This window comes from Lolium rigidum, chromosome 3, assembly GCF_022539505.1.
Source record: "Lolium rigidum isolate FL_2022 chromosome 3, APGP_CSIRO_Lrig_0.1, whole genome shotgun sequence".
Lineage (NCBI taxonomy): Eukaryota > Viridiplantae > Streptophyta > Magnoliopsida > Poales > Poaceae > Lolium > Lolium rigidum.
In genome coordinates, this window is record NC_061510.1 from 270,535,500 (window position 1) to 270,551,299 (window position 15,800).

The 15,800-nt window shown below is 49.6% G+C and overlaps 1 long non-coding RNA gene across 1 annotated transcript; it reads left to right on the forward strand.

The window, feature by feature from the left end:
* The first annotated feature begins 11,737 nt into the window (after positions 1-11,737).
* Positions 11,738-12,969, forward strand: LOC124699481. The gene is made up of 3 exons (XR_007001402.1): positions 11,738-11,816; positions 12,348-12,382; positions 12,896-12,969. It is a non-coding gene; the product is annotated as an uncharacterized LOC124699481 (long non-coding RNA).
* The last annotated feature ends 2,831 nt before the right edge of the window (positions 12,970-15,800 follow it).

A 15,800-nucleotide genomic window follows, 5' to 3' on the forward strand; every position in this document is an offset into this window, starting at 1 on the left:
AATAGCTCACATTTGAATTACACTAATTGTTTCTGCAAGAAAATGGTGTGGTCACTTTGCATGATCATGCCCTAGTTTAATTATGGACAATATGACTAGTATATTTAAGTGATATTGTCCAAAACTATTATGCAAATCATATGAAGTATTATACTTCATTTAAATCTTGTCCCAAATGAATTCATGTGATGTTTGGACCCCTGGTCAAACTCTCTTATATGAATTACTTGGGGATTTAAATCATTTGTAGAATTATTAAATAGTATGAGGTGGTCTACCTCATTTAAATCATTTTCTCAAATGATGATAATGAATGGTTGACTTGGGGTCAACATAAATTCATGCATGATAGTTTGAGAAATTAAATCTTAAGAAGATTTCAATGAGAGGAATTTATTTCTCAAGAACCCTATGGAAACTATCATTTAGATAGGAAATAAGAAGGAATTTTTTCTTCTCAAGCAACACCACCAATGCACTCTAATTAGATTAATTGTTTGTTTAGGATAGTTTGTGTGGATATATGTGATGTATGGAATGTCCATTGAATTAGTGAGTGATTATACTCGTATTTAAATTTAGACGCTAGCACCGGAGAATACCCGGAAGAAGAAGGTTGCTACCCAGAAGAAGAGGAGGAGAACTTTGAGAACTACCAAGGCAAACTAATATTCTTGCAAAGTGCAAAGCCCTTTGGGGCAAGGCACTATAGTCTTACCTTTCTTACCATAAGCCTACTCCAAGTTTCTACCTTACAAGTTTTTTACTTGTTTTCTCAAAGAGTTACTTTTATAGTTAACTTTGGTCTAAATTAAAGATGGTTACTAGAGTAGTAACGTTAGTCTCAAACTAGCAAAGCAAGATAGCACCCCTCATGATTAGAGCTAGTGCTAATTATTTAAAACTTGACTACTCTAGATGGGAACAATGTGACTTGAACTGAATTTTGAAACCTTGGAATGATGAAACATTCCATTGAATGAATTTTGAAGATGAATATGACCAAGAGAAGATGGTGATTTTTGATAAAACTGATATTAGTTTGAATGCGATACCTTTCCAATATTGAGTACCCCCACAATACCTGATTATGGGTAGGGTTTAACTGGAAGTTTATGCATCTTAGTATGGGTTCCCTCTGAACACACATCATAGGGGTTATGATTGAGGCTTCCTCCGTTGTTGAGAAATGATGTGAATTGAGGTGAATTGTACGGCCAAGCCCTGTGCAGTTCCCAGGTTGACAATTGGTCTTCACTAGGAGGCCAAGCTCATGGGGAGAGGTGCTCATACTAGGATTTGTAAGTGAAAGGTTATGGTTGATGATCCGCGTACTGTGTTACGATGATTCAGGGTAATCCCGACGGATGAAATCAAATGTTGTGGTACAAGTGTGCAACCTCTGCAGAGTGTTAAATCTATTCTAATAGCCGCGTCCACGGTTACGGACGGTTGGAAAGGCCATATAGTTTCCGATGTCAAATTCTTGAAAATGATGGTGAAATGAATTGTGAAGTGGTGAATTGAATTGAAATCACCACTTGAATGGTGGGAATGACACTAATGTTCCCACTTGAGTTAGCTAGCACGTGAATAAGGCTTTTCTCAAATACTTGTGAACTAAAATTGGCTTTATGCAAATAAACTAGAGCTTAGCAAACCTTACTAGATTTATGTCTAGCACTTACACTAGTATTAGTTTGCGAGTACTTGAAGTACTCACGGCTTTATCCCTGGCTATTCAAATGGCCAGAGTATGAAGATGAACAAGGAGATGATCAGCAGGACGTCTACGACAACTAGGAGTCTTCCAACGTCAAGCGTTGGCCTGTGGACTAAAGAGTCCTTGTATCTTAAGCTTCCGCTATGAACTTATGTTTGTCGTTGATCAATAGATCAACTATTCGTGTAATATGGATGATGTGATTCCAATTGTAAGACATTATGGTTTGTAATGAATAATAACTGTGATACTTAACTATTATGCCTCGCAGCAACAATATTCCTGGGATTGCGATGTATGACATAATAGGCATTCGGACTTTAAAAATCCGGGTGTTGATAGTTGCCCTATGTCAGGGTGCTCCACGATAGCCGCTTCGCGCGTGAGGGCATATCCAGCGACGCGACGCATTTCGGACGCCCAAAAGTGGTCGCGAGCGTCCGTTTGCGTCGCCCCGCGGACATATTTTGTCCGCTCGTCCGTTTGCGTCTGGGTGTGCTCCCACCGGGGCGGCCCATTTTTTGAATTGCAACATAGTACAAACATTGAAAGTAGTACATAAAAATGCATAAAAACTATACAAAGTAGATCTATAGGCCTAGACTACTTGCTTCCTGACGGGTCGGCACCGTCGTTGCGTCGCTCCGTCGCCTGCTTCTCCGCCGCCTCCCGCGCGGCCGCTATGGCTCGGTGCGCCGCCACGTCCTCTTGCAGGCACTGCTCCAGCCTCGCGTTGGCGGACTCGTCCTTGTTCGTCTCGAAAGACTCGACGAGGGCCCGCTGCTCCGCCGCCCTCTCCTCCGGCGTCGGCGCATCAGGGTTATCGGATGACCAAGATATCTCCGAGTCGGAGTCCTCGGCTGCAGCGGCAGCCGCGAGCCTGCGCTGTTCCAGCTCAGCGTCCAACGCCGCGTGGCCCGCCAGCTCCTCCTCCGCTTCCTGCGCCGCGAGTGCCAGGGCCGCGGCGTCCCTGACCGGGTCGAGGAGGTCGCCCATGCTGTCGTCAGAGTCGAACTCCTCGGAGGAGCTGAGGAGTTCGACACTGGAGGAGGTGGAGTGGGAGGTTCAGGTGGAGGTGGAGGCGCGGCAGCCTAGCCGTGTCTGGCACTGCTCATGGTGGATCTGCTTGAGAGGAAGCGGCGCTACGACAGTGGCGGCTAGGGTTTGTGGGGAGGAGGTGCTCATGGTGAACCCCTGTATATATAGCGCGGAGGCAGGGCGACGGCCGCGCCACGCGTGGCATCGCCATTACTACGTGCGCAGAGGTAGGCGACGGCCGCGAGCCACGCGAGGCATCGCCATTAACGCGGCCGCAGACTGCCGAAGCGACGCCTCGGTGCCAGTATGCCAGTACTGTCGGAGAAGACGCATCGACGCTGCGCACGCTCGCGGAAGTCGAGGCACTTCATTAACGCGGCCCTGCAAAGGCTGCAGCGCGCCGCCCGGAAGTAATGCCGCGGAAGACGAAGCTGTTGTGCGCTGCCAGACGGACCGAGCGGACATTTTCCGCGACCGCCAAGCGTCCGCCGCGACGCAAACCTGGCGCATATTTGGGCCAGGTTTGCGTCGCGGCGGACGGCCCAGTCACTTTGCGTCGCCCCGCTGGAACAGGCCCCAGACGTATTTCCGGTCACGGCGGACACAAATGGTCGCTCAGGGCTCTGGCGTTTCACGTCCCCACCATTGGTCCACGTTCACTATGCAGTTGGCTCTGCTGAGGGAGAGGAGAAAACGGGCGATTTACACAAAAATAACCCAAAAGTGAAAGAAAAGCACAGAATGACCCTCCGGCGAAACTATTTCACCAATCTAACCCTTTTGTGTGGCGCCCCCCCACACGGGCGCCACACATGCCCATGTGGCTCCCCTCCTGCCGGCGCCACTGACCCGGCCGACGTGGCCCCCTCGCCGCTGAGCCGGTGCGCCCATCCGACGTGGCAGCATGTGTGGCGCCCCTCCCAACGGCGCCACACATGCACTTGTAATCCCCCAAAACATACGCGTGAGACAATTCCTGCGGGACTTAGCCGTTTTGCGAGGCTCGATGTGTGGCGCCGATGCCACGGGCGCCACACTAGTCTGTGTGGCGCTGATGCCACGGGCGCCACACATCCACTTAAGTGTGGCGCCCGCGCCCGCGCCCAGCCCGACCCTTCTTTCTTCTTTCTCTTCCTCTCTCCTTCTCCTCCCCAACCGCCGCCGCCGCACGCTCTCCCCTTCGCCCCCCACCAAATCAACCAAGGAATCATCGGATCTATCCGGCCAACTCCTTCCTCCTCCATTCCTCAAGGTATTCCCCTTCGATTCCCTCCGATTCATCCAATAGTGTTGGTGGATTTGGTAGATTTGGGTATGAACCCTAGATTTGGTAGATTTCTTGGATTTGGATATGTAGAAATTTATGTTGGTGGAATCTACATTGTAGTATATGTGTTTGAACCAAAGATTTGTTGGAACCCTAGATATGAAATTTTACATGTATGTGTTGAAATCCTATGTATGTATGTGTTGAAATGTTGGTTTTGTTTGAACCAAAGATGTTTGAAATGGCTATGTATGTGTTGAAATGGGTATGTATGTGTTGAATGGGTATGTGTAGGAACCCTAGATATGTTGGTGGATTTGGATATGAACCCTAGATTTGTTCAAATTCTATGTATGTATGTGTTGAAATTTCTAATATTTGCCTAGCAAATGCATTCAAATGTGTTACATATGCCTAGTATTCTTGATGGAATAATTCATATTTGTTAGGAATGTATGTGTGATGGCTTATTTGGATATATTCTCATGTATGTGTTGCTCATATTTGGTATGAATGGCTCATAATATGTTGTATGTGTTGCTCATACATGTAGGATGGTGTGGCTTCTGGATGAAGAGTACGACAGGGTGCACCGGGCTGTTCATATGATGGAGAAGGGAACGGATCTTCAACCTTTGAAGATTCGTTACCATGGCACAGCGGATATACCGTATGACGAGAGGTACACGGAGTTCATCCGGCCTACCGGTCTTCTCCCGTTCATATCCCTTGTAAGCCGTGGGGGGCCACTCATGAACCCCTCGGCACTCACCGCCCTTGTCGACCGGTGGAGGCCGGAGACTCACACCTTCCACTTGAGGGCCGGCGAGATGGCCCCTACTCTCCAGGATGTTTCCATGATCCTTGGACTACCTATTCGGGGCGAGCCACCGTGTATGAACACGGCTTCGATGGGTGGCGCGAGCGGATGCAGGTGCTTATTGGCATGGATCCTCCGCCGCCAACGGAACCAAAGAAGAGAGCTCCCGCCGGCGCGTCTTTCGAATGGATCGGGACTAACTTTGGAGAATGCCCGGAAGAGGCCGACGAGGACACTCGGAGGACGTACGCCCGCGTGTACTTATGGTACATGATTTCGAGGACTCTTTTTCCGACGAGTGGGGAAGCTGGCCCATTGGTGTTGGCTGAAGGCGCTTACGGTGTTGGATAACCGTTGGAGTTGGGGAACAGCGGCACTTGCCTACCTCTACCGGCATGTGATGATTTGCTCTATGTACTATTTCCAATAGTAGTGTGCTAGACAAAGTACTAACCAAATGTCTTATGTGCGTAGTTGGACGAAGCTTGTCGCAGGTCTGGGAGCGGCGGTATTGGTGGATGCATGCTCCTACTTTCCTTATGGAGCTGGGACCGCCTATCAGTTGGGCGGCCTAGGGTACTCAACGAGAGGCCATGGCCTCATTACCCTCACTTTCCTGATCGGGAGCCCACTTGGGCATACCTTTGGGACAATGTCTCGGAGATGTCGGGCGATCCAAAGATCATGTACATGCGAGTACATCTGCGGAGTTGGACACTCTTACCGCCGAGCGGGTAACCGATCACTCTTTTGCAATCCTAGTTTTCATTGATTCTACCGGCATGTTCTAAATTCTGAGATATTTGTATGCTGCGAGGTGGAATGGGAGCCATATGGTAGCTACTACCGTATTGGCGCGTCGATGACTGACCTCAACCACAAGTGCACGGAGGAGGCGCGGTTCTGGCGTATGCGCTGCCCACTCATATGCATGTGGCTTGTTGAACACCACCAGCCGCAAAGAGTGATGAGACAGTTTGGGCCGTATCGGGAGTGCCCACCCAGTGTGGCAAGACACGGACAAGGCGCTTCATAGGTAAACTTCTGGAATCATGCGATGGAAGATTCTTGATAGAAGAGGTACAAACTAACTTCTTGATTCTTGCAGGCTTGATAGGCAGCGACAGAGGAAGATCACAAATTGGCCGGTCCATCATAGCGGCCACATCGCGAGCGTTCCAACAATGTTTGGAAGCGGCACGGAATGCTGGCCCTGAGCAGATTGTGCCTCACAACTTGGCCGCTTTCAACAACTACCTCGAGTGGTTCCATGAGAACACGCGTATCGAGTTAGTTAAGCACGCGTATCTCGAGGAGATCTTGGACGACCCCATCCGGTTCGATGAGGTTGGGCAAAGCCAGCACGACACCTTTGCTCGCAGAGGGAGATCGACTTCTATTGCTTCCGAGCTGAACTTCGTGGTATTCTATTCTCTCACTAACTAGTACATCATCTACATTGCCATGTTGTCGCTTCAATTGTGTATGCTATGTTTGTCACAGCGGGAGGAGATCAAAAAAACAGCTGAGAAGTGCGAGGTTATCTGGGAGCAGAGCGGGACAGATGACAAGCCTGTCGGACCGTTGCGGTATTTCATTAAGGTATGATCACCAACTTTGAATGTACGCTACTATGATGTGGTGGATTTGTAACCATGAACGGGATGACGCAGAACACTGCACGAAAGATGCGGCAGTTAGCCAGCTTGCTAGGTTGCCGGGAAGCCGAAATCGCTACATCTTCCTCTTCAGAAGAGCGGGAGGTATGGACTATTTTGTTGCTGTCAAACATGTTCTTACTAATTTCAACTTTGTAATCTCATGTGTTCGTGTTTGTGAAGATTCCTGAGGACGAGCTAATTCTAAGTCAAGCCATACTTCCAAAGCGTACCTCGAAGCAAGCCCCACGGTCAGCTTACCAGTTGAAGCCAAGGGGCAAGGGTCCAAACCGGTACACTCCGGAAGATTATGTCAACCGAGGAAAGAAGGTTGTCACTGAGGAGGATGAGGGACCGCGGCGGAGATCAGCTTTGTCGAGGATGAGGAACGACGAGCCGTTCTCTTCAGAGGAGGAGGAGGAGGAGGAGCAGCAGGAGGAGCAGGAGCAGCAGCAGGAGCAGCCACGGCAGCGGACGAAGAGGATGGCCATCCGGAAGCAGCCCGCGAGGACGGCACGTCGAGGACGCTACTAGGATGTGCTACGTGTTGTTGTGAACTCTATATTCATAAGTATCGATTTGTGAACCCTATGTCATTTCGAACCATGGTGTGTAATGCTACTTGTTGTTTGAATCTACGTGCTACAATGTGACCTATGAAGTGTTATATGTGTATGTCATGAATTTGCTACTTGTTGTGTCCAATGTTGTACTCGTAACTGTTGGAGTTTGGTAGGATTTTTCATGTTTTTAACACAAGTCAATGTGTGGCGCCCTTCCCACTGGCGCCACACATGCTAGTGTGGCGCCCTTGGCATCGGCGCCACACATGCCAACTTATATGAACTACTGGGTCGAAAACATCCAGGGGCTCCAGACGATAAGTCCTTAGCCGTTTTCGCGAGCCTCTATGTGTGGCGCCCGTGGCATCGGCGCCACACAGGCTAGTGTGGCGCCCGTGGCATCGGCGCCACACATCGAGCCTCGCAAAACGGCTAAGTCCCAGAGGAATTGTCTCACAGTATGTTTTGGGGGATTACAAGTGCATGTGTGGCGCCGTTGGGAGGGGCGCCACACATGCTGCCACGTCGGATGGGCGCACCAGCTCAGCGGCGAGGGGGCCACGTTGGCTGGGTCAGTGGCGCCGGCTGGAGGGGAGCCACATGGGCATGTGTGGCGCCCGTGGGAGGGGCGCCACACAAAAGGGTTAGATTGGTGAAATAGTTTTGCCGGAGGGTCATTCTGTGCTTTTCTTTCACTTTTGGGTTATTTCTGTGTAAGGCTGGTGCCAACGCACCGCCCTGCTCCCGCCCCGCCACGTCAGCTTTTCTCTCACTCTCACCCCACTCTCACCCCACTCTCACCCCACCTTGCCAATGCATGGGCTATAGTCCCCACTCTCACTTCTCTCTCCTCCACATCACCATTTCTTTTCCACATTAAGTTATTTCACTCGATTTTGTTTAGACATTCAAAATAATGCAAGAAATTATTTTATTCAACTTAAAATATTACCGATTACATAATAATTAATAAAAATTGCATAATAAATATTAAAAATTACATAATAAATAAAAATTCTACTCTTCTTCCTCTTGTTCCTGCTCCTCCTCCTCGTCGTCATCATCTTCCAGACCAAGCTCTTTTTCCACCATCTTCATGGCCTTCGCATGTTTGCGCTTTTCCGCTTCGTTCATGTCGACGGTTGATCGGTCTTTCATTTTGTTCCATTGCTTGAATAGCTTAGCCTTCACTAAACTCTTCATCATGTTACTCATCGCGAAGGATTTACTTCCTACCTCACTGCTTGATGAGGTTTCCTTCCCCTTCCTCCTGCCCTTACGTACCGCGGCCTTGGCCCTATCGCGGCCCGTTGGACGCTCTTCCTCCGTGTCACCTGTCGCGTCGCTAGAGCTGAACTCACCAGAAGGTCCTAGACGGATTCTCTTGGAACTGGAGTCGGTTCCACTACCAGGACCATGTTGTCCTTTCCACTTCGCTTCATTTTTTACGACATTCCACCGAGTGGAGCTTTCCGAACGGCCGAGTCACTCTTTTGTCATTCACGTACCTCTCCATTGCCGCCTTCATGACCATATCATCGTCCGCTCCACTCGACGCATATTTGTTTCTTGGATGTGGTATGCATTGAACGAGGACACCTCCTTGTTGTAGGCGTTCCAATGATCCTTCGGCTGCTTCGAGGTCCGATGACGGGAAGGATCCGAGGTAGAGTTGAAGGTTGCAGCTATCCCACCCCAAAACTAGTGCCGGTCTTGCAATTACCGGCAACGTAGTCCTTGGAGTTAAAAAGCCAAGCATTAACCTACCCCGAAATAGATATTGTTAGTGACAAATCCTAGCAAGAACCAATAATGCAATAAATATGTGATGGGTTTGTAAAGTACCAGTTTCTCCTCTTCCTGGACAGTCCAGTCAAGCCTCTTTGCACGCGGTGGTACGATTGTTTCCGCGGCATTGGACTCGGAGCTTGGAGCTTCGGAAGGTGGTGGGGGTACGGACCATATGGCGCGTATGGATACGGAGGTGGAGGGTATGACCCGTACGAAGGTGGTGGGTACGGGGGTACAGTGCCACTCCCGCTACCTACGTGGTGGAGCATTTGGAGGTGCTTGGGGGTATGGATACGGAGGCGGAAGAAATGAACCATATGGCCCCGGAGGCGCCGGAGGTGGAGCGTATGGGCCATATGGCCCCGGAGGTGGTGCGCCGGGGGACCATAAAACTCGGGGAATCGGCGAAGAAGCTACATTAGTGCGACGATGTGTCGGAGAGACACCTTCGAGGTCTATTGGTGACCCGTCTTGCATCAGATCCGTGAACGTGGTGAAATCTGGTGGAGTCCAACCGGACATGGTGGAGAAGTTGAGAGAGGGAATGTGATGAATGGAGATGAGATGGGTGTGGAGTGTGAGTGAAAAATATGGGGGTATATGGGGGTATTTATAGGGGTGGAGCTGAAATTTTGAACCAGCAACGGCTAGCTGACGTGGACCAATCACGTCGCGCCACGTCAGCTAGCCGTTGGGCACTCCCACCCACTCTCGCCCGCCTCTCGCCCGCATCCCGCCCGCCTCCCGCCCCACTAACGCCCGCTCTCGCCCGCCCTACCGCCCGCCTGCCTCTCGCCCCACCCCGCCAACGCGCCGCCCCGCCTCCCGCCCCTCTCCCGCCTCCCTCTCGCCGCCAACGCGGGCGCCAGCCGGCGGAGCGGGCGCGCCGCCGGGCGCCCCGCCGGCGCCCCTCCCTCTCGTCCCGCCCGCCTCCAGCCCCTCTCCCGCCCCGCCCCGGGCGGTATCGCCCTCACTGGCGCCCGCGTTGGCACCAGCCTAAATCGCCGAGAAAACGGATCACCGAGGAAAGTGAAACCCTATCCACATCCCTCCCGTGCCGCTGCTGCCTCTCGCCCAGTCACGCCTCCCCTCGCTTCGCGAGCACGCCCGCCCCCTCGTCTCCGCCTCTCTTCCGCGCTCGTCTGCAGCCGGCACAGGTCCAGCCCTCCTCTGCCGCCCTTCCATCCACCAGCTTCACATTCAACCGCTCCTTAATCTTCTCGTTCACCTAGATCGGCCGCTACCCACGAGACAGGCGCAGGGATGAGCCGACGTAGGCGCCTTCTGGCATGACGGGATGCGACCACATGGTGGCGGTCGCAGCAGGCCGGCAGCAGCGCGTCGATGTAGCCAACCTCTGAGGACAGCGGGCCAGAGAGGGCAAGGTGGGGAAATCAAATCCATTGGCTCTCAGATTCTGAAATTTGACGAAAATAGATTTTCCGGTTTCATAGATTTCTGGATTGTCTACATTTTTTGTTTTCTTGGCGTACATTTTGGACCTTGGATCTTCTCCTGACCAGTTCTAGGAATTTGCCTCTAGGATTCAGATGTGGAGCTTGGAGATGGCCGCACAACAGCAGCGTGGTATTTTCAAGGTATCTATCAACGTACATCCAACGCTGGGTTCCTTCTCAGTCGCAGGCAAAGAGACACAATGATATCTGGTACCTGATTGTAGAAGAGTAGCTTGACTGCAGTAATGTTTCAGTTCTTTTTTTTTTTGTCCTGTGATCTCCATATCTCCAGCTATGGAGCTAATTGAATAATGGGGAAAGGTGATTTCAAACAACACCCGAGTGTGAGAGTACCATTGGATCATATTTTATTTCACTATAACCTTGGATATGATCTTTATGGAATTGTTCTTTGCAGTGACTTTACCTATGGTTTTCTTGAATGTGTTCAGAAAGGAGTAGAGGGAGCGATCTCTCATGTCGTTGGCAAGAAAACTGTTTCACCATCACAATAGGGGTGGATCTTGGCAAATCTGTAAGGCAACTAACCAAGGTGAGATTGTCCTCCCCAGCCTGTTGATTCTTTCACAATATACTGTTGGCGACTTCGCTCATGCATGTAGTACACACTAGATGTGAACGTGGAGAGGGTGGAGGACGTGGTGAAGCACCAGCAGCTGCTCAAGGAGGCAAGAGACCTGCAACACCTGCCTGCCTTGGCGGTGGGCGTCGTTCCGGTAACGTGTTTTCCGACAGAGCACATATTGTCAAGTTGCACTGAACATGTTCCCCTACTTTGCATAGTAAACATCTGGAGATTTTTTAAATGCAACTTATCTTGGATAAATTCAGCATAATGTTAATGTCCTACTTTTTTTTATAGATTGCAGAGATATTATCCAAGCTAGAAAGAAAGGATGGAGGATAAGAGATTGTGATGGTTGCAAAATAAGAAGATTTACATTGTGTTGCAGCAACATTAGAAGGAACTATTTAGCTCCAGCTTCAGGTATAGGTAAAGGCTGCCATATGTGAAGTAATCATCATTATGCTCTTATTTCCGCCCTACCGATGAATAATGGGTTGCTTTTACCTTTTCTTCTGTTGTAACACAACTTTCTTAAAGAGGACATCACCTCCTCTTCCAGCTCTAGACACCAATCTTTGGCATGATGCAAGGATAGCCTGTACGCTTGACGACCTACCGCTTTCTAGGCCGAAATATTTTTCTGTTGTGCGCTCAGTTAGTTGCATGATTGCATCCACTAAATTCTTGTAGTTCTTATGGCTGCTTGAGGTTTTCATGGTAGAATTAAATTAACTGCAGGCACCATAAGCCTAACAGTTGTTTAGTAATTATCGTTAAAACCTTTGTGATTGATCATGTACAGTTCTTAAGGATTACCATTTTGTTTAGACCGGCAACCAAGAAGAAGCCCAGCGACAAACTTCTTGAAGTTTGGTGATTTCTTTCCCCTCCCCCTCCCTAAAAATCAGAGGTAAAATTCTTCAGAGTTTGCACCTGTTTGTTTGTTCCTGAGATTTGGTGAAGTCGTGTGAATGTGTCCAAGATCTTTGTGATGATGGCCATAAAGATAGTGATGCAAGATACTGGGTATCCAAAGTCGTGGATGCAACATTTTGAGTTCTACTGTAATCTTGCATATTTGATATCTTTTTTGTGGGAATTTGCTAACTACTAACCTATGCTTCTACACGCTAAATATCTACTGTGTGCAATTAATCGGAGTTCAAGGTCTGCAAGGTTCATGTGTCCTTATAGAGAAACACACTGCTAGCATCTCCAGATATTTACTGATCTGTTTTGGTTAGGTTTTGTAAACTGTCATTGCTTAGCTCTGTGATTTTTAATCATCATATCCCTTTTTACTTAGAAAATGATTGCTAGCATCTTTAGAAGCTACAATATGTTCAGAGTAGATTAGGTATGTTAAGCTAAGAAATATGTGCATTATGACGGATTATCTCCTTGCAACCTTAACACTTGATATCATTTTTTTCCACTTCAGCCAATGCTTCCGGGATCCTAACGATTCAGATCCAGGTATAGTTTCTTCTTTCCAGTGTTTGTTTCAGACTGCATCTTTCATGTACAAAAACTGGGTCAAAAAAATTCATATCATGGGTCGTAGTTATTATGAAACTATAAAAAATGATCTATGGCGTTCTGGGCTAGGATACATAGATTTTCAGTTAGCATTGCAACTCAAGTGAGCTTTTTGATAAAATTCCATGTCCTATTCTTACATGGTAACATAAAGAGAAAAGAGCTACCAGTCTCACCTGTGAAATAGAATATGAAAGTTTCCACTATTAGTTCATCGGCTAGCCAATGCATCAACTTTTCAGAAGTATTTGTGATTGTTTGGTTTGATCAGTGTCTTTCAAAAATTATCACAAAACCTTTAGATTTTTCTTATTAAATCTAGCTAGCTATTGAATCGTTTCGAGGTACGACCTAAAAAGGAGACATCAACGACTGATCAAGTTGTCCCTTAATTATTTGACAGTGAACATGCTCTCCTTTATATGACACTTTTTCAGTTCTAACTGTAAGGCACAAAAACCATTTTAATGCTGGCACTACATCCTTGCATGCCGAGGGAGCAGAGGACCACTGAGAGGAAGTAAAAAAGGAGAAAATTACAAAAAACCACCACATATCAGGCAGCCGTTTCAAAAAACCACCACTTCAAGAAATAGTTTCAAAAAACCACCATTGTACAGGTAACACGTAACAAAAAACACTGATTCGTATATAATAATGGTTTAATAGCTAAACTGACATGTGGTCTCACTCTCAGGATGACGTGGCATGTAAAATTTGCAAAAAAGACCTTAGTTCATTATAAATTCTAATTTTATGGTCCACATCTTTTCTTACTTTCTCTATCCTTTTTTTCCTTAATATTTTGCACCGGGGCGGCGCGCAGGAGGGCGGCGGAGTTGCGCTCAGACTAGCACGGCCACGGGCCTGCGCGGACGAGATTAGAGGGCAGGGCTAGGGGCAGGCAAGCTCGTCTGGCGAGGGCGACCACGGCCAGGTACCGGCGCAGATGAGCTTGGCGACGGGACGGCGAGGTCGGCCGTGGTGCGGCTGGGCTAGCTCCGGCCAGGGTCCGCCACTGGCGGGTGCAGGCGAGCGCGGGAGAGGCCTCCTGCCGGTGGGGGCTCGCCGGCGTCGAGGATGGTGAGGACGCCTCGCTGGGCAGGCTCGCCGGCGTCATGGTCCCTGCTCGGGCTCTTGCCCATGCGGGCTCGCCTGCGTCGCGGATGGGCGGGGGCGAAGGAGGTGGTGGGGAGGGCTCGCCTCCTACCGGTGGGAGCCCTCCGTTCCCGCCTAGACGGAGCTTGCCGGCGCCTGCCCCGAGCTCGTCCGCCCGCGCCGACACGTCAAGGAGCTCGCCGGTCCCGAGTTCGCCCAAGCCAGCCCGTGGCGGATCTCGCCGACGCCTGTGCTCGCCCAGGTCGCCCTCATCCAGCTCGCCTGCACCGGCGCGGGCTCGCCTGCGTCGCGGATGAGCGGGGGCGGAGGAGGTGGTGGGGAGCAGGGGAGGGCCTCAATCACCGGCGCCGGCGGCCGGACAGGGAGGAGATGGTGGGCGGCAGTTTTTTCTTTCCTTCTTTAAAGTTTTCTTCCTTCTTTTTAGATAACTAGTAACGAAAAAAACTAGAGAGAAAAGAAATGAGCTGACAGTTGTCCTGAAATTTACAGTAAAGTCCAAAATTTAGATGGGACTAACATTTGTTGTTCTGGACCGTTTTTACGGTGCCACGTCATCATGACAGCGGGATCCACTTGTCAGTTTTGTCATTAGACCAGTGTTAGACAAGGATCAGTGCTATCTGTTACGTGTTAGCGCTAGAATGGTGGTTTTTTGAAACTTTTTCGTAAAGTGGTGGTTTTTTGAAACGTCAGCCTGTAATGTGGTGGTTTTTTGTAATTTTCTCGTAAAAAAGGCAAAATGGGAGTGCAGTTGGCAAGTTACATCCTTGTTTTGTTATATGTATCCATGATATACTGTATCAAGTATTCGCGTGTCAGATATCAACTTTCTTATTATCATTATAATGGTCTCAACTTGTCAACTTGCACATGTGCAGTGTATTTTTTTTTTTGTATCACACTATAACTTTTTTTCTCTGAATTATCTGTCATCTACCTCACATTTGGCTACCAGAATAATATGAGGTATGTGCTCGTACTTACTCCCTTGCCGTCCAAAATTAATCGACTCAACTTTATCTAGATACCTAAAGACAATAGTTTTTTAGATGCTCCTAGATACTTTGATATGGATAATAAAATATGTTGGCTTGATATATTTTAGCATAAAACTAGATTTAATGGACATCAAATTGTCAAACTTGGAGCTGCAATTGGGCGGTATAAACCCTGCTACAAGAGGAGATTAGACCATGATTGGACTACCACTGTACAGCGAGGAGGCGCCCCAACCACTAGTATATGATAAACAGCCTGGCAGGGCAGTGGGCACGGGTACCTCTTTCTTCTATGTGAGCAACCTTCCTCCGGTTCTCCTCTGCGTTACACCACTTCTTTAACTCAGGGTTGCAGTTGTATATTCTTAATACTTGGAGGTTTGTGAGCTGTTGTATGCTGTCTGCCTGAGTCATGATGGCACGGCAGGACAATATTTTGAGTTTCTTGAGCGACGGGAGTTCTCCCATCCATTCTGACAGCTGTCTCAAGCTAGGACAGCGGCACAGTGCTAATGATTGTAGCTTTGTGAGTTGGGGAAACGCAAGAATGAACCGGTGGGTATATGATCTGGGCAAATGTCTAGGAGCCATTGGTCTACGTAGAGGTAGGGTCCAAAGGCATTTTTTCACACAATGAGAATACCGGTTGGAATCACATGTTGGACCAGCAATTAAAGCATGGTCAGAGACACTGTCAGGCTGGCTTTTGATCAGATCCCCCTCTCTCTCCCCTATGGTGACTACAAACGGCGCGGAGAAACTCACCGGAGCCGAGCCGTCCGTGATCTCGACGTCACGCCAGGATTCCCGCGAGGCATGCTCGGTGCCACCGCGGCGTGCGCGTGCGTGACGGAGAAGTTCCTGGTCGGGGCGAGGTCGGGTGGAGAAGCGCCAGGGCGGGGAGGATGTCGAGGAGGCACGCGTCGTTAGGCCCCACGAGGGCGCGCATAGCGCGGGAGCCGAGGTGGGCGGCGACGCGGTTGAGCACGTCGAGCTTCTCGGCGAGCGTGAGGGCGAGGAGGCGCGCGTCGGGCTACATGAGGGCGCGTGTACTACAAGACGTTCGCCGGGGGTGATGCATTGCAAGGCGTGCGCCAGCGGCGGTGCGTGGGGTGCGACGCGGGGTACGCGTGGGAGAGGTACGAGAGGGTGTGGGTCGGCGAGGTGTGCGAGCTCGCGTCGGCCGCGGTCACCTGCAAGGCCAACGCCGCCGCGCTCTGCGACGCCGACATTGACAC